A 26,181-nucleotide genomic window follows, 5' to 3' on the forward strand; every position below is an offset into this window, starting at 1 on the left:
CAAAAAGAGGTTAAAAACCTTGTGAGGGCCATAATAGTGCTAAGACATAACATTTTGTCGTCGGAGTCTGATGAGCATGAATGGAGATTTGTAAAATTTGAGTAAAATTATTAAAGTCAGTGTTTGTTTAGAACCTGCATTTAGAATTGGAAGTTAATTTAATATTAAAGGAGGGGTCAAGAGACAGGAGAAAGATACGTCATTGTTTAGCATCATTCCCAGGACGTCACATACCAGCCTAAATTGGAAACAAACAACATAAATGGCTCAGACTGAGCGACACAACACAACAGGTGGCACACGTGGCCATTTACATTGACATCCTGGGAATGAGAGAGATCATCTCTCCTTCCCCACTATGATTGACCCGCACCATTAATAGTTTCTTACATTTTAAAAATATATATATTCAAGTAAATATTTTATCTGTAAAGAAAACATTGTTGATGATGTGAATCTGCTTTAAATGAGCTCCAGCAGCTTGTAGTCTTTGATGTAACGGACAAGACATGCTGCCAATAGAGATGATTTGTCAAGTTTCAAGGGAATTGACCTTCAGCAGTGAACTTTATTGAATAGACACGTGCGCACACACACACACACACTCAAGCATTATATTCTCACACACTTACTGCTCTAAAGCACGTTGTGCAGATACGAAACACGCATGCACATTTTTACATATATGCACACAAAGCATACATGACATGAAAGAAACCTGACAAAAAATGCAAACACATAAAAGACACATACACACACACACACACACTGAGCAGCAGGGGGACATGAAAACAGAGCAGTGCCACTCTGCATGAATTATAAGATGACAGGAGCAATCAATCAGGCTGAGTAGGAGCAGCCTTTTATCAGGAATATATCAAAGAATCTGCTTTCACTAAAACAACCTTTATCATGTCATTTATAAGCTTCAACCAGACTACAAGAAGCACGAGAACACACGGTACCGCAGCCTGTGCCGGGACCAATGCTGCCACCTATGCGCGCAATGGAGACGTGCGTCTGGCGATGCGCTGTAACGCGATCACGCAGCCAGGGGGCGCACTCATGTCACTAACCTCTCTCTCTCTCTCTCTCTCTCTCTCTCTCCCCCCCCTCTCTCTCTCTCTACCATGGGGATGCCGGTGGTGTCTAACCGCAGCTCTCCTCTCATTCATGCTGAGCGCTGCTCTCCTGTGCGCACGGAACTGCAGAGCTGAGCTTTGGAACCGGTGCTGCTGCTGCTGCTGCTGCCGCCTGACGAGCCCACTGGGAATGGGAATGTCTTCTGCTGCAACTCTGACATCCTAAAAAACATGCCAAGCAGGACGAACACGAAGGACGCTTTGATCAGTAAGTACAACCAAACTTTTTTTCTTTTTTCTGGTTGTTCATCACCTCCTCACTCGACTCGGAGCTTTTTTTGACATTCCTCTCCTTTCCCCCTTTTCTTCTCCTTGTCCCCCTTCATACCTTCCGCCGACCTCTCTCCCTCTCTCTTCCTCTCTCCTGTCTTCGTCTCTAAAATGAGCACACATGGACCAGTCCGTGCTGCCTGCGGGAGAAATTCAGGCTGTTTCTGTTGATTCGTTTTTGCGTTTCAAAGCGTCGCACGGCTTATTTTGCGCACACGGCGGGAGAACAAGCAGCCGTGCGTCTGGTGTCTGCCGAGGTTGCGGATGAACTCCATCCGAAATGATTCTTCTGGTGGAATTGGTCAAGTTGTTGAAGGTGAGGGATTGCCTCACCTCACTGGCGAGGAACTGCGGATTTTGGATGCAAAGTGGCAGCACTGAATAGGTTGTCAGGGGCTGTTTTTGATTATGATCCCCAACATGTTTGAGCTTTAATGTTTGGTACATTTCAGATCGCAGTGAGTGTTGTCGCACTGGTATGGTGATGCATTTATTCCAGCTTGTATCTTATGGCCACTATAAACCCTGTGCTGAGCGCGCCACAGGCTCACAAGCCTTTGTAAGAATATTATTGGACTTTTGATTTTGTGACTATTGTGGTTTATTGCTGGAATAATAGGACTGAACCTGCAGATATTAACACGAACATACAGTAAGGGATTGAACTTGAAAACCACTCTTTGCGTTCACTGTGCGCATGCATGAGTGTATGTATGTGGAGCCCTTTGCCCTGAGACCATGATTGTGTGCGTGCATGTGTACGTGAATGCAGCACTGTGCCTGTTTGTGCTTTTTTTATTTGCAAAATGTAAATGTTAGAAAGTGCCTGTGAGTGTGCACAGTGTTTGACCTGTGAGTCTGAGTGTTTTTTTTTCTTTCTTTCTTTGCCCCTCACCCACCCACACACAAACAAACACACAGAGCATCATAATTTTGGAATCACATCAACATGCTCTGACAGTTTTGTGTCACCTTATGAATTTTTGACTTGAAATGCGTAGGTGAGGCAGACGGGCTGATTTTGAGAGACTACGGGCGCCAAGCCATCAGTTTGGCTGCCAAGCACATAGAAAAAAAAAATCTCTTTAGGTTATATGTGTGTGTGTGTGTGTGTGTGTGTGAGAGAGAGAGAGAGAGAGAGAGAGAGAGAGAGAGAGAGAGAGAGAGTTCTGCATGTTCTGAATCTCTTCTCATCTCCTTCTCTCTCCCTTCTTATCTCTCTCCAGGGTGAACTTGTGAGGATATGTGTGTGTGTCTGTGTCTGTGTGTATGTGTGTGTGTGTGTGTGTGAAAGAGAGATGACGTGGGAGCTGTGGAGGAGATGCAAAGAGATGTATGGGATGAAAGACCCCCACCTCTCTCTTCAGTGTCTGTGTGTGTGTGTCATGATGTGCTTGTGCTGGGATGCGTCGATAAGGCAGAAACCCTGAACATCACCTCCACTTTTGGGGCCGAAGCGTGACATCCAAAGTGACTGAATGCATGTCTCCTGTGACATAATGACTTGTGGAACATATTAGTTCTTGTTACATCGCTGACACACACAGTGTTTGGAGTGGTTTTAGCCCGAAATGAGTCAGAATCAGACTCCGGCGACAGCGGCGCTGCATGTGCTTTGAGCTGCCTGTAACCTAATTACCTAGTTTATTCTTGGAGTCTTTTATTATTAATTTGTTCTTAGAGGAGATCATCCTTTCTTACCACTCTCTATGTATCCATCTTTCTATGTATTATCCATGCGGTGTGCTGCAACCGGTGTTCAGTCACTTTTGAAGGAAGTTCCAGGGTGACACTTCTCATGTGAAACAAGCATCTGCGGTGTTTAATGGCACATTTAAAGCAACTGTATTGCATTTTCTTGCAGTTTTTATGAATACTCTTATGTAATATTTATACATGAACTGACAGTGTGTTTGTCGCACTCAGTAGTGACAATGGATGTGGTATCGTGCGGTACCCATGGGTACATTTTGACATTTTATGGCAGTTTTGTGTGATTTTCTGTTATATATGCATAATATTCCAAAGCTTTTCTAAGCGTTGTATCCTTCTGAGATTAACTGATGAATAATTTAATGCGTAGTTCATTTTTATGAGGGGGTATTTAGGTGAACAGCCCCGTTCTGTTTTGACGGATGCAACTTCTTTTACTGCTTTTGACAGTGAATTCTTTTACCTTTTTTTAAAGTGAGAATAGAATCCGTGGGCTCACCACCTCGTCTAGCAGGCAAACTGTTGTGTTTGGGTGAAAATACCAAACGCTACAGGGAGTTTGTGTGTGTGTGTGTGTGTGTGTGTATGTGTAGGGGAGGTTGTGTTCAGGAGGTGGGTGTGGGGGTGGTGTTGTGTCAGTGCTCGCAGCCCTCAGTGGCTCAGACCCCGGCTGAGCTGAGAGCTACAGACGATCGACGATGCACCCTGCGGTCCGTCTGCGTCGAGCCGCTTCATACCTCAGATGCCTATAATAAATAAATCAAGGGGCGGGGGGGGGAGGATAGAATGACAATAAACCAGACTGATATAGCAGATTTAACTCGTTTATTTTTTTTGAGAAACTCCCAGAGGAAAGGTGTGTTAACATAACATGTCCCATTGTATGCAATGAAAATGACATTTAGCTGAGGGGGTTTTCATTCAGAGTGCCTTCAGAGTCCACATTTAAATGCCGTATCGGGCGGACCTCAGCGGGAGCTGAAGCACTGATCCAGCAGTGTTAGAGCCATGCACTCGCCTATTGAGCTGCTGATGACTTGACTGCCAAGTAAGCTGATATTACATGGCAAAATACCAGTTTGGATCCCACCTACAACACAAGTTGTTTTAACTGCTGTTGGAAGAATATTTATCTGCTCAGCTAAGTCGGCCGTGTAGATCAAATAAAGGAGTGATGGACCATTGCTGGCTTTGTGTCCGTCATTTCAGTCTGGAGAGATCATTTTAAAATGATATATACATTGGAATAGCAACCATTAAAAAAAAAAATAGAAAAATTGAATTGAATTCATAGAGAGGGGACAGGACTCCCCTCTGAGTAGAGATACTGATGCTGGTGGAGTAAAGCCAGCAAAACCTCTCTGAATCTGAAGACCATGGTGCTGATGCTCAGTACCAGGCCTGGAAGTCAGAATGGCACAATGATATTTAAAGAGCAGCATCCGAAAACCAGTCTGCTTCAAGGAATGTGTGCAGAAAGACGAGATTAGATGATTTGCAAATGAGACGGACTCTGACAGGAGGGAAAGTGGAAGTGATGAAGAAGAGTTGCGGAATATAAGCAGAGCATTCCTTATTGGACTTGAGCCAAAGCTTCATGTTTTATGTCTCTGTAACCTATTTAGTGAATGCATGAGAGGACAACAGGGATACCTCCCTACAGGAATATGTGAGCACCAGTAAAATGCTTAGGTTTGTCTGTCTAAACTATAACTGTAATCAATATGGAGCCTTGTCACATCGTGGCTGTATCCAATCATTTAAATTACAGGATATCTTTTGTTGCATCGACTCCAGCAGCGGAATCGGTGATGGAATAGCAGATGAGCCAATTTGTCTTGTTTTTTGCTTCTTTTTCTGATGAGCCAGTGGCAAAGTGTTTGCTACTCCCAATTTCTGTCTGAACAAAACAGACAGAGGGAGAGATTGAGAAAAAGTGGATGAGAGTGAAAGGGAGCGATGTGGGGAGAGAGAGAGAGAGAGAGAGAGAGAGAGAGGGAGAGATGAAGCGATGGAGCTTTTAAGTTCCCGGCGTCTTTTTGATGCAGCCTCTGTCGTGAAAGGCCAAGACAGATCAAACAGGGCAGGCAGATTGAAATAGTTTTTCTTGTAAGGGGACCAGACACTCCAAAGCTGCACAGATGTGACAGGTAACCGCCAGACGGAGGTGGCAGCCACTTTTACACTATTACACGCAGCCTGATTGCAAACTCTGGCTTCCCAAGTTCAGAATGGGACTTTTTCTGATTGTCGTTAGCATCCGCGTTCGGTGTTTTCAAGTGAGACGAATGGAGCGCGGGTGGGTGGGTGTTTTGGGTTGCGGGAGTTATTTCCTATCCTAGTGTGAGCAAGGATAATTCTACCATTGTTCTGTCAGCAATTAAAAGAATTTCAGCAACCCATTTTCTTCTGCTGCTGCAGACTATACAGCTCGTGTTTGTTGTCCCAAATGGCCAATTTCTGCCTTATGTTCTGTGCTGTCTGAACAGTTGAGGCAGCAAAATAATCAGTGTGTGTGTGTGTGTGTGTGTGTGTGCCAGAAACCCATACTACTGAACTTGTCCATGTTTCCGGTGTTTCTTAGACATCAGTCCACTCAGCACGTCCCCATATTTCTCACACGCAGAGACTCACACTCGGACATCCTCCCTTTACCCTCCTTCTATCCTTGTATATATTTAGTGCTGGGCCAAGGTCAGTGCTAGAGTGCTTCGTTCCTGTTTTTTTTCCGTACATGGCTTTCAGATGAAGATCTGTCTTCTGTTATCTCATGTGGTGGTTAGGATTTCCCTAGGCCATATTGAGGTATGGGAGGGAGGAACAGGAGGGAAATGCAAAAAAGACGTAAAAGGGGAAGGATAAGGTGATACAGCAGGACTGTGAATACGAGACGTCTGACCTTCGATGCTTAATTTGAAGAACAATGCCAGCTGCTATTTTCTGCTAACAACTCTCAAATTCGGCCTTATAGCACCAGGAAGGATTCTACTAAGATACAGGGAAGAAAAAAACATTTCCAAACACTACGCTGAATTGGTTTCAGAGAGGGATAAGTTTGAAACACTGTTCTATCTGGAACGGGCAGGCCCATGTAAAACACCATGAGGTGAAAGCAGGCTCCTTTGCAGTCTCAGAGAGAGGAAACTGTTGATAACTGTTGAATGTTTAAAAGTCAATACTCATAATTCATATCAAGACATCACACAAACTGCACACTGCAGGCTTATCTCAAACAACCAAGCTGATGCCTGTTACTTTGAACCAAATGACTCCAAAGGAACAAGAGAAGCCAGAGATCCAACACAGACGAGTCCGGCTTTCTTCCATGTGAAGCACAGTGGTGTTTAAGAAGCAGTTAGCAGAGTTTTTCTCACCTCCTCTGAAGGGAGACAAGTTAAACATGTCTGACACCAGAAAGTTGTAGCAAAAAGTGATAATCCGAGGAGTTGGTAGGGATGCAGATGACTTTTATGTTGAAAGTATCTTACTTGACCCAGGGACCTGGAGGAGAGAGAGCAAGAAAGAGTGAAGAATGGAGGATTTTTAGGCATCGCAGTGGGGAGAGAAGGGGGATGAAGAGGGATAACTAAGATCTGTGAAGGCGAGAGGTAGGTGAAAGTGGTTATATACAGTATGCTCTGCTATATGGGCTTGTTGGTAAGACTCACTGAAGGAGGCCGGGGGATAGAGCGAGCGAAAGAGCCTGAAGAAATTGGAGTGTTGTCAGGGTGAGGAGGTCAGCAGGAAAGGTGTAATAGCAGATGTTCTGTTTTGATCTGAGTTTCGGACAATTTTTAGGGAAACAACTGCAAAAGAACTTTGCAAAAACTAAAATATAAAGTGAAGAGTAAGAAAGAAAAATAGCATCAAGACAATGAAGAATTTTTGAAAACCTAGTGTTTTAGCCTGAAGATGAACACATCTATACTCTATGGTTGTAATTTAACTCACATCCCATCTCGTTTAATTCATCAAACTCTTGGAAATACTTGGAAACTCAGCTAGTGATATTTATTACAAGAGAAGGAAGAAAAATAAACAAGACGGAAAGCAATGGAATATCAAGAGAGCAAAGTCATGGAGAAAACGACTGAGGCGAGGTTTAAAAACAATGAGAACGGGGAAGAAAATGAGACGGGAAGCAAAAGGGAGCTGGAAGCAGTGAGGCAAAGAGAGAGTGACGGTGTTCCTGACAATGTGACTCAGATGAGAGGGCTCAGAGGGGGAGGAGGAGATGGATAGAAACAAAGGCACTGAGGTTGAGGTTGTGCAATCTCCGATCCCGGTCCTCTCTGGAAGTGATTAGGAATTTGAAAGAAATAAGGAGAGAAAGGCAGCTCAGGAAGAAAGAAAGTACATACAGACAGAGTGACTTGGGCGATTCACTTGATCAAACAGGCTTTGCTGTTGGTGTTCTTGCTCGTTTTGATGACAAGGCTTAGACCATATAGTCTATAAAGTTTCTGGAATTGGCTTGTGACACTATTGTTTGTATTGTATCTGTAGATCTTCATTGATCTGTTCTAGCTGTTTGGAACATGATGCATGTTAAAAGGTGTGGTATTGACTGAGGCCTGTACTTCACTTTTTCTGGTGATATCTAAAGTGTTTAACCCTCTGGGGTCCTATCAATTCCTTTTGTAACTGTGGGCAATTGCTTGCAACCCAGAATCTTAAAGAGTTGTTCATATGTTTGTGTGTTTCAATGTGTTCAACAGAACTCTTTTTTGTTGCTTGAGAAGTTTTTAAAGAAACGGTATAGAGATGGTCTCTTCCTAGCATCCTGAAAGTGCAACTTTCATTTCGATGCCAAGCTAGGGCTTGCTCAACTGTGGGTTTCTCCTGCTGTGAAAAATATAAGGATCCAGAGTTCAGTCATTCCCCACACAGTGGCTGCTTTGGTTCAGGTCACAGGTCACTACTGATCACAAGGTTTGTGGATCCATCCCCAACCTCCTCCTGTCCACATGTTGAAGTGTCCTCGGGCAAGATACTGAACCCTGTTGCTGCAGTGCATACCAAATTGGCAGTCCCTTGCACAGATAAATGGGGATGGTTTGCGTCAGGAAGGGCATCCGGCGTAAAAGAAGCCTGTGCCAAATCAAATACGAGGATCATCAGATCCCCATGCTGGGCTGGGCGGGGCCCGGTTTGCCAGCAGATGGAAACAGATGATCCACTGTGGCGAGCAGCCGAAAGGGGAAGTCATTCCCGCAGACCAAACAAAGCTCACCAGGAGTCTAGTCAATATTCATGTGCCTCAATTTCAGCAACAAAAGGAAAGAAACACACCATAACAAACAGACAGAAAACAACATTTCTGTGATTAGTGTTTCACCAGGCTGCCAAAAGAAGCAATTTGCCAGCTGGGGGAAAATATAAGGTAAACAGACAGTGCCATCGATCTTGTGTTTTAAACATTTTGAGAAAGATCCAGGCAGGTCCCAATTGGTCCTGCTGTGAGGAAACTGCAGTGAAATGACAGTGAGTGCAGAAATGCTGAGTCAGTGAGCACAGTGACACTTCCCTGATCATCACACACACACACACACCCGCGCACACACGCACACACAAAGGCTCATCTCATTTTGTTGAGTGCTTAGTCAAACATAAGCTTGCATGTGCGAGGGAGGGTTGTACGTAAGGTTTTGTCTTGTGTGTGTTTGAGAAATAGGATCAGAGAACCATATGCGATGCGTCCTCTCATTTGTCTCTTGGCTCTCATCATGAGGGGTATAGCTGCCAGGTTGAGCCTTTTGCTCAAGGACACCCCAGCAGGTGTTTTTGCATCTCTATGCACTCTCTGTAAGAACATACAAAGTTTGTCATTTGATCGCTTTGGACTTTTGCACCAAATTGGATAAAGGCACCGTCAGTGTCTCTCTGGGGAGCCGAGCGCCTGGTGATCTCCTTCAGACTTTCATCTTATTCTAAATTGTTGGAGGAAGGAGACGTACAGAAGTACATGACTTCTGCTTGAAGGTAACTGGCTCTTGCTTTGTCGTGACAGATGAACTTCTTTCACCGGTCGAGAAATAAACTTTCTCTGCTTAGTTTTTAAGCTTTCTAGAGTGTGCTACCCTTCTTCCTTTTGTCTTTGTATGGGATTCTGCCAGCCTTAAATTCCCCGGCGTTCTGTCTGAAAGAAGGATACGGCTGATAAGACACAGAAACGGTGTAGCGGTGATAGTAAATGCTTCCACTCCCCCGCAACAAAGTAAACCACAGGGTCAAAAACATGTTGAAATCCATTTAAGGCACCTTGAGGTTTCCTGTTTGAAAGCGGCGGTACTGCCGTTGAAATTGCCCCGCGTATCGCCACCTTTATAGGGTGGTGATGCATGGGAAACCATTTTAAGGCAATGCAGACGGGCAATTTAGCTTTTAACAGATGCGGGGGGTTTCAAATGGACCAAAATTGGAGAGAAAGTGTGGAGTTTGTTGGAAGCAGCAGTGACACAACCACAAGAGAAGCTTTTGTCTAGTGAGATGAATTTACTCAATAACCTCTGCCTAATGGGGCTGTCTATTATTTTCTGTTTTTGTGCCTATCTCTATTTCTCTCTCTTTCTCCTTTCTCCACGGCTTAGGTATTGTGTGCTATTATTTTGCGTGTTATTCTCTTCCAGTCTCTTTATTCCCTCCCTGCCTCGCTTTCTTTCTCTCTGCTTGTCCTTCAGGATATTCACATGGCTTTGAAAAACCTGAAAGAATTCTGTGTATTTAAATGTCACATGTTTAAATATTATTAAATTATGTTTTTTCACCATCTGACAGCATGTGCTTTTGTTAATTTTTCCATTTACTAGTAATAGCTCATATTCCATCTGATTATATACAATTAAATGCAACACACATCCATTATTTTCTACGATGTAAGCCCACACTGTGAAGTTAATGTGCATTGTGTTGCACCAACATACTATATTGTGTTAAAGACTTAATCTGTGTTGCAGATTAAGTCTTTAATTAAGAAGTAAAGAAGCTGCAGTTGCTCACATCTGACTTGTAAACTCATGTACCAGTTGTCATGTATGTTAAGGATTTCACTTGTTCGCTTTCACAATGTTCTCGACAGCCTTTGCTGGCGCTGCAGTTCTCGCGTCCTGTTTCAAGATGTTTCTTGCATTATCTTGGATTTGTCTGTCTCACGAGTGTTTTCATTCAGGCTTGTCTCGGAGTCAGTATTTGGTCTCGACTGAATACAGTTGGCTTTTTAGCCGCGTTAGTGGTTTGGCTTTATAAATGTTAGTCAGTCAGCCAGTCAACCACATTTATCCAGACTGAAATATCTCAACAAGCTTTGGGAGGATTGCCAGGAAATTCTGTCCAGACATTCATGGTCCCCCAGATGATGAAGCCTATTGTCTAAACTTAGACTCTAAGGTGATCCCCTGTTTTTCTCTAGCACCACCATGAGGTTGACATCTGTGGTTTCACTATACATTATGGGTTGATTAGCAGACAGTTTGGTATTTATGTATAATCAATGCCTCCCTCAGGATAAATATCAATCTCTTTGACAATCCCTAAATGTTTCATTTATCATCAGTTCAATCTTTGAAGTTTTCCTGAGCTAAACTGGTAAAAGTTATACCGGTTAAACATCGGCATGTTAACATGGTCATTACAAGCTTGTTAGCCTGCTTCAGTTTGAAGTACAGCCTCACAGCGAGCATGGTCGTAGACCCAGAAACTTGTTTATCTCAGGACATCTGGGCTAGGACTGTCTCAGTCTCATGAGGGTTTTCATTCAGACATGTCTTGCTCTCAGCCTTTGGTCTCGACAGAGTACAGTTGTTTTTTCTTCATTTTTTTCATTTCCTGCCTTTCTTGTGCTGTATCACTGGCTGCTCTTAAATCAGACTGCAGTTGTTGCTCAGCTGTATCCCACAGAGAAATTCTTCAGTATCACATGTGCTGTTTTGCATTCTCATTTACATGTAGATATAATGTCTATTTTCCATAGTGTGACTTTGCCACTTAACAACCAAGCACCCTCATTTTAAGACATTTAGACATTCATGCACAAGTGTGTGAGAAAAATAACATGCACAAAATCAAAATGAAGGCAAATTTATGTTGATTATGTTTCCTGTTCCCATCACATTTTAAACTTTTATAAACCCAAAGGACCCTAGTGATTGAAGTGACTCTCATTAACAAGACTCAATCTTGGCTCAATCCCAAAACTGGTCAGGCTTGGACTTGGTTTCTACTTCAGCCCTTTCATTTGTCAAGAAATGTGTTCAGAAGATTCTTTAGAATCAAAAATGTTTCAACGTAATTTTGCTTTAGCAAAAGCGATATAGCTAGATGTGCGAGACACAGAAATCAGACTACAGTTTAGTCTAATTCTATCTCATTGGCACATCCCAGCTGCTTCTGTGCTGTTCTGTGTGTCAGGTGCGCGTCAAAAGACATTATGAAGTCCTTTTGCCCTTTAGTTCATGTTGCTTAACTTTTAGTGTGGTATGTTTTATTGGTTCATAATGTTAAACTCAAGTTTTTCTCTTCAGTTTGGCCTTGAATTGAATTCCAGGTTGAGCAGTCATAGTTTTAAAAGTCAAATCAGTGAATATAGAGATACATTTTCTCCTTATGAGTCCCCCTTTCTCTTCCATTCAGTCTCTTCATCTGTTTTTCCAGTGTAGGTGAAGTGTATGACTGTTTCATTCCTCTCTCTCTCTCTGTCTTACCAGTACTGTTAGTTTTAGAGATCTCGGCAGACTGACTAGAGGAGGTTTTGCTTCAGGCAGCTCCTTCTCCCTAATGAGAGAAATGGAGCCATTCACTGAATACATACACGTCTACGCGCTGCGCTTGTGTGTGTGGGTGCACGTGTGTGTTCCTTGCAGCGTGTGCCTGTGTGTATGCGGTGGGAGTGTTTGAGTGTTTATGTATGTGGTTTTGAGAAATTGGTTGTGTGAAATATTATGTGTGTGTTTGAGTCAGCGTGTTTTTGTATGTAGCTATGGGGTTTGTTTTTGTGCGTGTGCTGTGTGTGTGTGTGTGTGTGTGTGTGTGTGTGAGCCTCATGCCTCGCCTCTCCACACACTTTCAAATTCTTTCCTCTTGTGAAACCGAGGAAACTGAGCAGTTTATGTGGCTGTTGAACACAACATTTCATTTTCCCACTGTGTGCTGATGTAGTTGACTGACTTCCCTGTGTACTCCTGCAAGAATTCAGCTCCATGTTTCTTCTTCTGTGGAGCTATATTATAAACTCTGTTCATGCATACCTGCACCTGTGTGTCTGGGTGTGTGTTCGACATGGTACAGTGTGTTCAGAAATGGGTAGATTTCTTATACATGCATACAGACACAGAAGGTTTAGTCAAGTCTTTCTTGGTCTCTTGACTATTTACTCATAATCTTTGCCTGCAATTATGAGTTATTTTCCATTTTCTTCTCTGATTATTGATGATTGATCATTTAGTGTAGCTGTGAACAAAAATGTCCATCATGACACCAGGTGACATCTCCAATTTTTGTCTGATCAACAGCCCAAAATCCAAAGATATTTGTCTGTCAGTATACACATCATGTGCCATTAATGTATATTTATCATATTCACTGTCTATGTTTGAGATGTTTTAAGTGTTGGTAGGAGAAAGCGCAACCTTAAGCGTATGCTCTCTCACTAGAGTCCATTGTTAAAGTCGCATTTTCACACAAAAATGCAACTTTCTTTCTTTTATCAGCGACATACACGCTGCTGTATGTCACCATTGTAAACGGTGATGAAGTTAACACTCAGGTATAAAGGAGAGGATTGTGTGACGCTGTCCTCAATCTGCCTTTTGTTGAACTGTGATCACATGACAACATAATTACACCGAAACATCTTTCTCACAGCTGACTCTCGCATTGTTGCTGTCTGCAGATATTTGCTATCTTAAAACACCCGCATCATGTTTCACCACCTTCTGTACTTAACCTGAGCAGGAGTGTTATTGTGGTCTTGTGGCCGGTGTTTGGCTTGTCACTAGAGCTTGACATATACAAGATTTCTGAGGCCAGAACTGATACTGATACTCAGAAAGGCATAAGTCTTCTTATTCTTGTGTGTCTGAGTAAAGATACTTGACAGTTAAATATAGCTTAACAGTAAATGTAATGAAGCTGAAACATTTGATCATTCAGTTCGTTGAAAATTGTCAACTATGATAGATATTTAATTGTTTAAGTCATTTTTCAAAGTAAAATGCCAAACATTCACCGGTTCTTGCTTCTTCTCCTTGTTTTTAATTTATGGTAATTTGAATATATATTTGGACTGTTTGTTGAACAAAAGAAGAAGAAAAAGGTCGCACCTCGTAGAGTGTGGCTCAGACCTTGCCCCAACGACCCAGGGTTCGAATCCGGCCTGTTGCCTGTTGCTCCATGTCATTCCCTCTCTTTCTCCCCACTTTCATGTCACTCTTCACCTGTCTCTATTGAGTGAAGCCTAAAAAAATTATCTTGGCTGTGGCCCTACTTTGGGCTCTGGAATATTGTGATAGGTGCTTCTAACTTTTTTTTTTTGGGACCAACCAAATGCTTAATTGATTAATTGTTCTGTGTGTGCTGCTGCTGCCTGAGCTAATCACGACGGTTGTAGTCAATGTTTCAAACCCCACCAGAAGCGCCATGGCTGTTTTATTTTTTATGCACACAATGAGCGGTCCGCATCAATCTGGCCAGGACTCTCTTGAAAAAGAGATTTTCAATCTCAATGGGAAACTTTATAGACTTGTAACAGAACTCAATCACTTCTCTCTCACTATTATATAGTGTGTTAGCACCCAGTATCATGTGAATGTGCAGTGTTTCACTGTGCACTTGTGTATGTATGTTATATCCATGTCACTGCCGCTGTGTATGATGAGTCTATTCCACACATGTCTGATGTTGTGCTGCAGCTGCTGTGGGGATTATTCTCGAGGCAACAGAGAGAGAATAAAAAGCATGAAAGAGTGTGAATTGACCATAAAGCTCTGCCACTCTGAAGGGATTAGAAGGGGTTAAACTGCAGGGTGCGATAAAGACTGGCATTTCTCTGTCACACACACTTAGACCGCCGCTGTGCACGCGTGTGCGTCTCTATGTGAGTGAGAGAGAGACGTACAAGTACCATGACCTACACTAACCACATTGTCACACTTGTAGATGTGCATGTATGTGTGTGTTTGTGTTTGTGTGTGTGTTTTTGAAGATGTGTGTGTGTGTGTGAGAGTGTGTGTGTGTGTGTGTGTGTGTGTGAGTGACCTCTAACTACCATGGGGCAGTCAGGCAGTTCCAGAGCCGAGCAGCAGGGGATTACTGATGGGTTTTTCTCTGCATGCTGATGCTCAGAACTGGGGAGGAAAAAATTGTCGCATGGGAGGAAATACAGAGTAGAACGAGTGTGTGTGTGTGCGTGTGTGTGTGTGTGTGCATGTGAGAGAGCCGGCAAGACAGAAAGAGTGAGGAATCGCTGCTGGTGGTGCCGTTTAAGAGTGACTTAGTGGCTGTTACATTAGGAATACAGTGCAAAACTTCAGTTTGTCACAACTCCGCACACAGTGAAGTTTTATGTTACAGACAAATTCAACTCCCTCTTATCATAAATTAAAGGTTGGATATTTTAACTGTTACTGTTATTCCAGATGAATCATTTTTCTTTTCGGCTACAATTGTTTGGCTACAATTCTTGTCAACAGAAGTACATTTCTCCATGTCTTTGATTTCTTTGCAGCTTGCCACAAGTTGCCTTTTTTGACACGAGTGTGTGATTGTCGAATCAGCTGTGATATCTTGTTATGATGACTATAAACAAAGGAAATGGTAGCCTGTGTCACATGCATGCTTTAAAATGAGAACCACATTTCCCATAAACCTTACTGAACGAAAGGAAAATGTATGGGGTTGTGATGTAGGACTCCGCTTTTGAGAGCATCATCAATAAACAGCCTGGATGATTTAATGATTTTACAGCTTTATGTTATGGCCATCAGTTCTAACTGTTTGTAAGTGCATCATCTTTTTTTTTTCAGTTTGATATGGCAGATTCTAAATATTATGATACCCACGAGCCAGAAGTCAGTCGGAGTCAGCGGTATAAAATTCACAACATTTAACTGTTGCAATTGGAAACTCAGCTTCAGCAGCAAAATGAAACACCCTAGAGTTTTGGACCACCAGTAGCGCTCATGGGTGGATCCCCGTTTTCTTGACGTGTGAGTAATCCTGTTCTCATTCCTCCTGCCACCCTCACATTATTCCACCGATCAACAGTCGGGTGGTATTAACACAAAGAAGCGTAAGAGTGTCTCTGCATAACTTCACTGCTCCATTCAGACCTCTTTTTGTTCACTAGCCTTTAAATTCCACAATTTGCTGTTATGAATTACAGAGTGGTTATTGGTATGAAAATATTATGCGCATAGTTGTTTTATCTTAAAATCATTCAGCAACATGGTCTGTGATGCTTTATTTGAGACAGATTTCAACACAAGCAGCTTGAAAGGATTTTGCAGCGTTCTCGTTGCCCCCCCCCTCGAGTCCCTCCGGTTTTGTTGGCGGCCCTGTTTGGGTTCTGGAAATGATTACCGTGCCAGACAGACCAATCAGATAAGGCTGCTACAGCGGCCGCAGAGGGTCATGGGTAGGGGTGAGAGGTCGCATTCCATTCGCTCTGATTAGATCCACTCTTCACACTGTTACACTGTAAACTGTCACAGCTGTGTGAGCGCGCACACACCAAAACTCAAGGTTTCAGCACGTCGTGTTGCAATAATTGTTTCAAGAAGATGCTGGGGTGATGTCATCGACAGTCTTATGCACATTATCTGCTCTGTACAGCGGTAGACATGACTGCATAAAGGGATGAAACTAGAACTACATATCTGTCCTTGTTAAAGAGTGGATTTGGAATTAGCTTTATCTGCAGCTGTTGTTCTGAAATCCATTTTCCCACTGCCAAAGTGAACCAAACCGAGCTGTGCCAGGCTAAGCTTGAACATGGCTAATGGAGCCATGGATTTTTATGTGTTTGTCCTGGTTCAGTGTTTTCTGGCACTTTGCTTCACGCTTGGAGTCACAGTGCATTTTTTCCACATTTTGCAGGCTGGAAAAAGAGGCTACAGGGCCAGAGCAAGGGCTTTATACCCCAACACACACACACACATGCAAAAACACATATTCAGACTTGCGCCCGAGCTTGACCTCTTCACATGCACGTTCAAACGTGCACACGTTAAATTCAGCGATGCTTTGAGTCAACTTCGGTCTTCTCCTGTGTGTTTATTCCCACACACGAAATTAGTCACATTTTAATCTGCAGCGCAATCAGAAATCAGCAGCGCCGCTTTGGAGGCAGCCGGATGGTTGACATTTGCGCGTTGATTATGTCTTTACACTTATGGCTGCTGATGTCTTGTTTACATGAAATGTGTGCCTGCCGGCGAAAACACTATGTCAGCTACAATGACACGGCGAAGGGGATTACCGCTCGAATGCGACGAGTATATCAACCCTGTCCAAACATCTGGTTCTCTCACCGCGAGCGTGAGTGAGCCATACAGAGGAGTGTGTTACCCCACTCCAGAGGTCCTTTAGGGAAATGAATGGGGCTGATATACTGAGAGGGCCCAGCGCAGCCAGATTAACAGATTTTATCACCGTAAATGGAACTTGTTTTCACAATCTTTGGAGCTTTTCCTTTTTTTTGCTCGTTTTCACACACAGAAACACACAGTCACGCAGACATAATTAGTATGCATCGCATGAGTGTTGAGTGTTTCTCTCTTCTCACAGCCTCTCAGTGTTTAGGGGGAGATTCTTTCTGGACAGATGTTGCTGATTTTGGTGTGTTACACCTTTTTGAGTTAAACAAAGAGTGCTGATATCAAGCACGACTAACCAGAAGTCTCATTTCTTTTGCTTATGTTGAGATGTACATCTAAAAATGTGGCTTCCTTTACTGCTTATGTATTACCCTCAATGATATATCTTACCTCCAAAAGCCCATTTTAATTTACAGAATGAGATGTCTCTGGATTTCTTTTAACTGGAGCTCTTGTCTGTGTGATAAGAGCCCTCATTGAAGCTGCTGAAGACTTCCCACAGTGCTTCTGTACGCCTCCCTCCTATTATTTCTGCATCTCCCTCTCCTCTTTCTTTATTTTTCAAGCTTAAAAAACTGGCCCGGCTACCTGGCAGGACTTTATTTAGGTAGAAGAACTGGCCCGGCTACCTGGCAGGACTTTATTTAGGTAGAAGCTGACCCATTTATCTAGATTTTTTTTTTTTAAATGCAATTGAATTTTAATGGTTTTCCAGCGCTCTCTGTGACAAAAATTGTTCAAAAAGCTTATGGAGCCTGGCAAAAAACAAATAAACAAACGCAGCCTGTGAGAAGATAGTTGGCCATTACCAACGTTCCAGGAACTGAAAAGTGTAACATGAGTTGATTGAAAAGGTTCCAAATAATGAGAAATTTGGGATGCAGGGCTTTTGATGGAAACTATCACTTCTCTAACACTGGCAACAGCAACAGATATATGTTCACAGAAATGGAATATGGCCCTCTCATTCTGTGCCAAGTCGTCTTGGCAAATAGAACTAATGCTTGTTTTCAGATTGGTTATTTCGGTTATGCAAACGTTTGTCAAAGGCAGAGCTGCTCTGAAGACAGACACTTCTCTTAGTGGATGAGTCAAACCTGAGAAATTTGCTTTTATAGAGAAATGGAAATGAGGTATTTGTCTGCTGATATAACCACAACATCCATGATCAAGTAAAGTCAGTAGGTTGGCTAACTTGCTCTTCTCATAGCTGTGACTTTATGGCTTTAATTCACCTTTATAGCTCATAATTACTTCGTGAGATGCTCCTTGACATTTTCACGGCGCCTCAGTCGAACGCAAGAGCCAAAAAAGTTGTTATGGTAGTTTCAGCTCAGCACATCTTTGCTTAACTAAAATCCGCTGCCAGTCTGCTGCTTGTATAAAGTGATGAGTCATGTTTGTGCTGAGTTATACTCAAAAAATTCTGCTCATTATTTAGTTTTTAAGGCGTAAGTCTCATGCTGCAGTCATTTTGAGTCTTCATACAAAAATGATGATGATTCCGACAGTTGGATTCAATCATTTCTCATGTTTGGTGGAAATGTACTTCTCTCAAGAAAGTTTTTGAATCAATTTTGAAATTCATTTTAATGATCTCCTCGACTCAACCACGGGTCAAGGAGTTGATATTTAAGCAGTCAAACTGAGTTACTTATCTCAAAACTGATTAAATATAAGACGCAAAGACCAAAAGACCAAAAGTTTGGTACGACAGAAACAGAGCAAAATGTGATGCCAGGGGTCACTGAGGCTTTTTTCTCCTAAAGGTCCCATGGGATCCCATCATTACTCCCTTAATGTGATGTATTTCCTGTTCAAACAGAATAAGCGGATGTGGATTTAGAGCCAATGAATGAGTTCTGTAGAAATACAAGCAGTTTGATAAGTCACCCAGAACAATGTTTTCTTTTTCTAAATTATTATTATTATTTTAGACATTTAGTGCCTTTGATGCCAGTAGAAAGGTGAAACAGGGGTGAGAGAGAGTCTGTGGTTTAACCCTTTAACCACAGGGGCAACCTGTGGTTGTGGAGAAACTTGTGATGACTTCATTGGTTGGACTGGTGCAGCATGAGGTCACCACTGAAGATGCAGCAATTCCCGGGAAGTAAGCAGTGAAGAACAACTTCCGAAAAAGTTTTACGACCAAGCATGAGTCTAAATGACTTGTCAAGATGGACTCTTGTCTGGTCGAGATGCTCTTAATAACCTTGTGAACTCCTCTGAAGATCTCCTCTCAGCGTCCTCTGGGGGACGTGTCTCCCAGGTTCAGGGGAGACAGCGTGTTTACAGTATTGGATTGCTGCCTTGGAGCACATCCACAGAGACACCATCCCATCAGTCTCTCTCTCTCTTCCTTTCTCTCCCTCTCTCTGTGCTCTCACGCCCTTTCTGACCCCCAGGCCCAGGGGTGTCCACTCCACATGCCTGAGGAAAAAAAACAGTTTAATAGCAGCATTAGGAGGACTATAGCTGTAACATAGTCTGACTGAATATTTATTTAGCAGCAGCAGGTCTCCGTATGAATGATATGAGCGACACTGATATTTCACTGTGGAACAGTATTTTCATTTTTATTAGATTTGGAGGACCTGCCGTGTGTGTTTTCCCCATGTACCTCTTTATCAATACTTTTGGAAAGCTGTTCTTAGCGTTGGGCATGTGTGGCCTCCTCCTCTTATTTTACTGCTAGTATTTATGCTGTCCATATAAATAACATATTTTATTCTTTTTTATTTAATTTTACCTCTCCATTTTTTTGTCTTTTTCTCCTCTCTTATGAAATGGTTACTGCTTTAATTAGAAAGGTATGATTATCATTGTTGGAGAGGGCAACAATAACCAGCAGCAGAACCCTACCATTTTTATTTTTTTTTATCCACTTGAATTATGATTTGCACACTGAAAGAAAAGCAAAACAAAGTCAAGTTCCAATACATCACCACTCTCAACCAGGACGGCAAACATATGCAGCTGATTATTTATGAACCCCCCCATGGGCGTATGCCTGCCAAAATCTACACCACACTGCTGCACCCGGCTGAAATATTGCTTTAAGGTTAACAAGAGCAAATCATCAATATCTGGGCCGGCCTTCAAGTCCGCACGCCGGAGATAAACACACGCAGTCAGAGAGCGCAGCTCGAGGGTCTGGGTTAAGATGTTATGTTAACAAGATAGAAATGAAATGTGTGTTAGGAAAACTTGGTGGTTAGTTTGCACGAAGCTTCATGCAAAGTCCATACCCTGCTGTTATTTAAGTGTGTGTCTGTGAGAGTGAGCAGAATGACCAACAAGGACTTCTTTAAGTTATGAATGTGTGTGTACACAGTGTGTGTGTGTTTGGTTTTAGCAGTAAGAGCATTTCTGTGTTTGTATATCATCATGTGTTTATTACTGTGGACCAAAAGTGATGTCCGGTCTCCTCCCAGTAGCTTTATGGCCTGATTGTGTCAAGTTGATTTTCTAACTGTCCCTGTTACCTACTTCCAACCTACGTTAACTGCGTTCTTATAAAGCATATCAAATATTATGTTTCTTCATTAATTCCACTTGTTTCTTTTGAACTTTTTATCTTGAAATACTTACAACAAGGTGGATCATCCACTGATATCAGGATGATAACACAAGAAACAAGTGAGACCAGCTCATTAAATCAACATTATAATCATCATCATAGGGTGTGTACCAGCATGAACTTTTTGTATTTTCACGTACAAATCATGAACTGCTCATAAACTAGATATCAGCCATTTGTTTGGCTGTCCTGGGTATCATTAGACTGTAAAAACACCATTGTGATACTAAATTACACTTTGTAGGGATCTTTTCACTTGCCCACATGGAGGTCAGAGCTCAGATTCAGCTGCAGCAGCCCTGGAGCCCAGCGATAGATACTCAAAGACTCCAGCAGAGTTGTTGTTTGCCAGCATCGGGGTCTTAAAGTTTGATCATCTATTTGAAAGTTTGACCAGCTTCACTTTATTTTGTCCATCAAATAAAGCATTAGAAAGAACACATGCGCAGTGGTTAAGACCCCCCCTCCCACCGACCCCCGTGAGGCCGTGGCCCTGCAGCAGTGCTGGAATGCTGTCAGGCCTTAGACGTGATAATCAGAACCAGACTCTGCAAACTCAGGATCCCGCCCAATCGCTATCAGACCAATGCAAAGCTTGATTTCAACCCTCTTCCTCTGCAACCGTAGCCTTGTGTCAAAAATGTAGATCCAGATTTGATTAGCGATGGAATTAGAGCAGAGTTCCTTCAGTGTTTTTATGTCACGGCCCCCTGAGTAAGGACAAATTAGGCTCCAGACCCCCATTTGATGAAGTTTTTGGTCCCAGAGATCCCATAAGGAAAAGAGTTCTGTTGTTGATTTAGTGTCAAACGGGACTGAAGTGAATTATAAATCTGTCCAAAATGTAAATTGAGATGGAGATGGTGGTGCTCAGAGCCTCACTTGAACATAAAAGACATACGTTTTCCAACTAAAGAATGAAATAATAGTGTAATCGAGTTAAAGCCCATTCTGATGCAGAGCACCTGCATCCTCCCCTCAGGGACACCTATAGGGACTACTTTGACAACCACTGCTTGAGAATATATTGTGATAGGAAGTGAAGGTAGGTTACAAATGCTCTCTGTGGACAGTGATCATACAAAAGTAGAGAAATATGTTTCTCTTTCAGTTGTGGACACTTCATGAGCTGTGCTGGGCGGGGTGGAAGAAGTCAGTTGTTATTCTAAGAGCAATCTGTGAGCACCTCAACACCAATCAGCCAATCTCAATTTAGTCAAATTGCATCGGACCGAATCAGGAAACATGGAAGAACATGCATGTGGCAACTCAATGTTTGTGCAACAAGTCTGTATCCATGGCTGTTTATAGATCTTTAGAATAAGTTTTGTATCATATTTTGTCTCCCATGAACCATCAAGTTCTTCTTCCTGCAAAAAAAAAGGCTCACAACAAACCTGTAAAGTTTTTCTCCTTTATTACCACGGAAAATCCCTCTGAGAGCATTTTGTAAATATTAGTGCTAGTACTAATGAAACAAATGTATTCATACTGGTGTGAAATCTAATCAAAGTGTCACACTGGGATCATTTCAGATTAAGAGCTTCTCAGACTTATGAAGGAAAATGAGGGCATGAGGTTTGGTTTCCTTGCAGCATTATTGCTTTAAACTAACGGCTGTAAAGGCTATTCACATGTGGATAGACTGTAGGGTTGATAATATAGAGATATTTAGAATTTTTATATGAACATTTAACACTTAAAAAGCCTCTAAACAGCATTTACTGTATATTACTGGATACTCAGCTGACAGGCAGGAAAGTGTTGTAGTGATTAATTGCTAATAATTTGATAGTTTAGTTTCAGTTGTTTAGCTGAAAAACACCAGCAGTCTCTGGATTTGGAGGATTTGCTGCTTTTCTCTGTTACATCTGAATGCAAATTGGATATCTTTGGGTTGCAGACAAACAAAAAACTGATGTGACCTCAAGTTCATTTTTGACAAAAGCACCACAACAGAAAGCTGATTTGCTTGTCTGACCCCTGCGGACAGACAGAAGAGAAGAAGAGAAGGTTGGACTTATTAGAAGCGAAGAGGAGCGCGACGGGTTAAACGCTCCAGATTTAGACGAGCTCTTCCTCCATCTGATCTGAACTGCTGTGTGCACTTTAATAAGCACTTTCATTTATATTAAAGATGCAAATGTAGCCTTTACAGAGAGATTGATATGCATGGAGGAAACGTGTGTATGTGTGTGTGTGTGTGTGAGTGTGTGTGTACCACTTTATCAGGGTCCTCTGTTCATTAGCCCAGTGTAATTGTGTTAGCAGTGTTGCTGGCAGTGCGGGAAGAAAATATCTGTGTGTAAAGGTCACATCAGAGGAGAGATGACATATGGATAGATGACACACACACACACACACACACACACACACACACACACACACACACACACACACACAAACACACACACACTGTCAGATGCACATGAAGACAGTTTTGGCTGTGTTTAAGCATGTGTTTGGATGTCTCCTCTTGCCCTAAGGTATGCATATGTCTTTAAGTGTGTGCGTGGGTGTGTGTGTAGGTGTGTGAGTGGCTCATTCAAGTGGCAGTGTTTAATCAAGTGTGAAGTTCCTCCTCTGTGAGCTTGGCATCTGCAATGTAGGCAGCAGAAAGAGCAGCTACGTTATCGCCTATGTTGTGTGCACATAGGTTTCTTTATAGGTGCCATGTTGTTGGTATATATGTATTTTATTTTAGACATATACAGCATCATCTTATCAGATGAGAAACACATTGCTGTGTAGTAGGACTGCGGCTAGTGCCAAAGAAATCGAGCAGTTTAACACATAAAAGCTTGGAAGAAAGGATTAGAAACATAAATGGTGATGTAAACAACAGTGAGAGTACATGAATACATAAACCTGCCTGTAAATATCCTCCCTGTGTTTGACAGATTGTGGATATGAGAGCACTATTGTGTGATCGAGAGGTGCTGCTTGTGGTTCTTCATTTGAAATGAAATAAAATAACATTTTGGTAGTTGACACACCATACCATTTCGGATCATACTATTTCCTGCCCACCTTCACGTGTGGGAGTACAAGTGTGTCTCCTCAGTGTTTATCTGTGCTGTTTTAATACAGGATGACAAAGGCTCTTTGAAGTATTGTTATAATGATGATGTTATCATCATTTCTTGCGCTGCTTTGATGGACAGCTGTCTTGATATTATAGGAAAGGCACCACCAGGACTTTTCCAAGGTATGAAAACATCTTTAGTCTGCAAGAAACAAGCAGCAGCAGCAGCAACATCTCCAAAATCTACCCATAGTTTTGATAATTTTACCAAGCAGCTTGGTTTTAAAACATTCCAATGGTGGTTGGTGGCCTGCCAGAGTGGCTGATGGAGTAGGCAATTACCGAAAATTTACCAGCATTTGGCTCCTGACTGCTGTTAATTTTTCACTCTTGTTATACTTCACAGCCAATAGGCTTCCGTCGATATTATGTGCAGTAGGAGTTATTTTAACCTCGTATCACCTCTTTAAATGATTGAGTCACACTGACTGTGTTCAGCAGCAGTGACGGCAGAATGGACCAGCTGCTTTGGTTCAATTGACCATTACAATATCACGGCAAAGTCAACGCAAGTTGGCCAGTTAAATACTTGTGCTACTGTCATATTCATCATGATTCTCTAATATAGAAAGTTTATTATGTTATTAACTAAAGTGTGGTGAGTTAAGTACTATTTGCTAAAAGTGCAGGCTCATTGTTGTAGATTTTAAATTTGATAAAGAAAATATGTCATAGCTCGCCATTCCTACAATGCTGCATAGTGCAAATCAGCAGAATAGAATGATTACTAGTATATTTTTAGTTCTTGCACAGTGTGGCACACACACACAACGCTGCATTGCTCGGAAATGCACTGTACAGTAAGTAGTTGTTGTACTCACCTGTCATTCTGTAACTCTGCCCGGGGTTCAGCTTCTTTTCCCCGTTCACTGTGAATACAAAATACATAACGAGTGGACTGGACCTCCCCGTGCCACTGTGCTCCTCGGAGTTCAAACGCTGAGCTGAGTCAGCACTTGGTAGTCACATCTGTGACAGAGGCTGTGAAACAGCAGAAAGACTGTGCACGCCTCAGTGAAGGGAACGTTCCCAAGTGAACATCTCAGCCGGAAGACTCACCATGAGAGTTAATGTAGTCAGACGCAACATTGTGGGTGTGTTTGGTTTGGGCTTTGGACAGGTTTAAGGGTTTATGGACGGATGCCAAATGTCAATGATAACTTTTCCTTTGAAGTATTATTTAATCTGTGTATTGCTATCATTTATTATCTGTTTACACAGCAGCCTCCACCTATGCCACATGGTAAATAGTGTTGGGCATCGTTTGAATTTGATCAATTACGGTTCCTGTGGATTCTTCTTTGTTGGTGTTCAGTGGCTTCTTCTTCCAGTCGATGGACTGGGTATCGAAACTAGGAATTCCGGGAGAATCAAAATGTTAGTCCTGGTTCCAATCGATAACCCTAATGGTAAATGAACTGTACTTTTTCTACTTGTTCTAGCACTTCTTTAGTCTTCTGACCACTCAAGGAGCTTTTACACTACACATGACATCCATGTACACCCATTTATATACACATATACATAATGGCGGCCATAAAGGTGCCAAATGCCCTCACAACAATGACACACTGGGAGTGCTTGTACAATCTAAATGTCCAAGCACCACCTTGTGATCTTCTTATGGGTGTGCACAGGAGTAACCATTGTTAACAAATGAATTAGGAAACACTTACAATTAAATTATAATGTGTTATGAACAATTTATCCCTTTTTTTTTATATACTTCCATATCAAAATGATATTTAGCAAAACACCATCAAAATGTAAAGCACAAAGATGAAACTATAAAGATTAAAGATAAAGCAGTGTGTGCTCAGCAGTTAACGATGACGCATGCTGGGAATTCAGCGAGACTGAATGTAGGCACAACATTACAGAGCTTACAGAGCGGAATTAAAGCGCGAAGGAGAATTCACCTCTATAAACTGCAGGGCAGACTTCAAGTGTAAACCTGGAAAGCTGTCAATAAGGCTGAATTGTACGGCTCTCAAAGAGAACAGCAGTGCAGACAGAAACAACTCAGTGTGAGTTTGACTCTCCAGTAGACAAGCTTGTACAGAGAGGACAGCTTAAAAGTTCATCTCTGTGGTCACAGACAATGTGCAGCTGAGGTCAGAGAGGCTGTATTGTAAATGATAAAATCACAGCAGCTAAAAAAAAGAAAACAGCAGGCACACTCTGCAAACAGAGCCAGGTACATGAGTAAGTTTAACTGTTAAGCAGTGGGATTTTGGTTTTGGCTGCTGAGAAAGAGTGGAATCTGTGAGGATCTGACTAAGCATGGTGTGTGCCAAGTTGAAACCAAAAAGCAAAAAAGTTGACTTAGACAATAATAATGTTTCCATAGAGGGGTATAATCCATGACAATAAATATGAAGGCATCATTTGGTTGTGCTGTGTTGGATGTTTTTTTTTTTATATCTGGGTTGCATCATGTTACACTCCGGTTCCCTTCAATCATTCGGCACTTCCAGGACGAAATGAAAGCCTCCAGGAAACGATCCATTAAAAACATGTTGCCCAACAAACTTTGCTTTTCCTCCTGAAAAATTATCCACAGTTATCTGGGGTTTGGCTTGGGGACTTTACACTTTCAACAGAAAGATTGTGTTACAAGCTGGGTAAGAACGTGGGTAAATTCTGAGCAGAGAACATCCAAGGTTTTTGGAGTTTGACCCACATTATTAACTAAAAGTCAGGATATCTCAGCCTTGGTTGGTGGATCCACCACTTTGGTCCAGACTGAAATACCTCAACAATTATTCAATGTCTTGCCATGAAATCCTGCACAGATATCCA

The 26,181-nt window shown here is 42.2% G+C and overlaps 1 protein-coding gene across 2 annotated transcripts in view; it reads left to right on the forward strand.

The window, feature by feature from the left end:
- The first annotated feature begins 1,134 nt into the window (after nt 1–1,134).
- Nucleotides 1,135–26,181, forward strand: part of LOC104919270 (plexin-A1) — a 255,711-nt gene continuing 230,664 nt past the window's right edge. For both annotated transcript variants that reach the window (XM_019272556.2, XM_010731243.3), the window contains exon 1: nt 1,135–1,350. The gene's annotated coding sequence lies outside the window, so the exon portion shown is untranslated. The remainder of the gene's footprint in view (nt 1,351–26,181) is intronic.

Source organism: Larimichthys crocea, chromosome XV (assembly GCF_000972845.2).
Source record: "Larimichthys crocea isolate SSNF chromosome XV, L_crocea_2.0, whole genome shotgun sequence".
Taxonomy (NCBI): Eukaryota; Metazoa; Chordata; class Actinopteri; family Sciaenidae; genus Larimichthys; species Larimichthys crocea.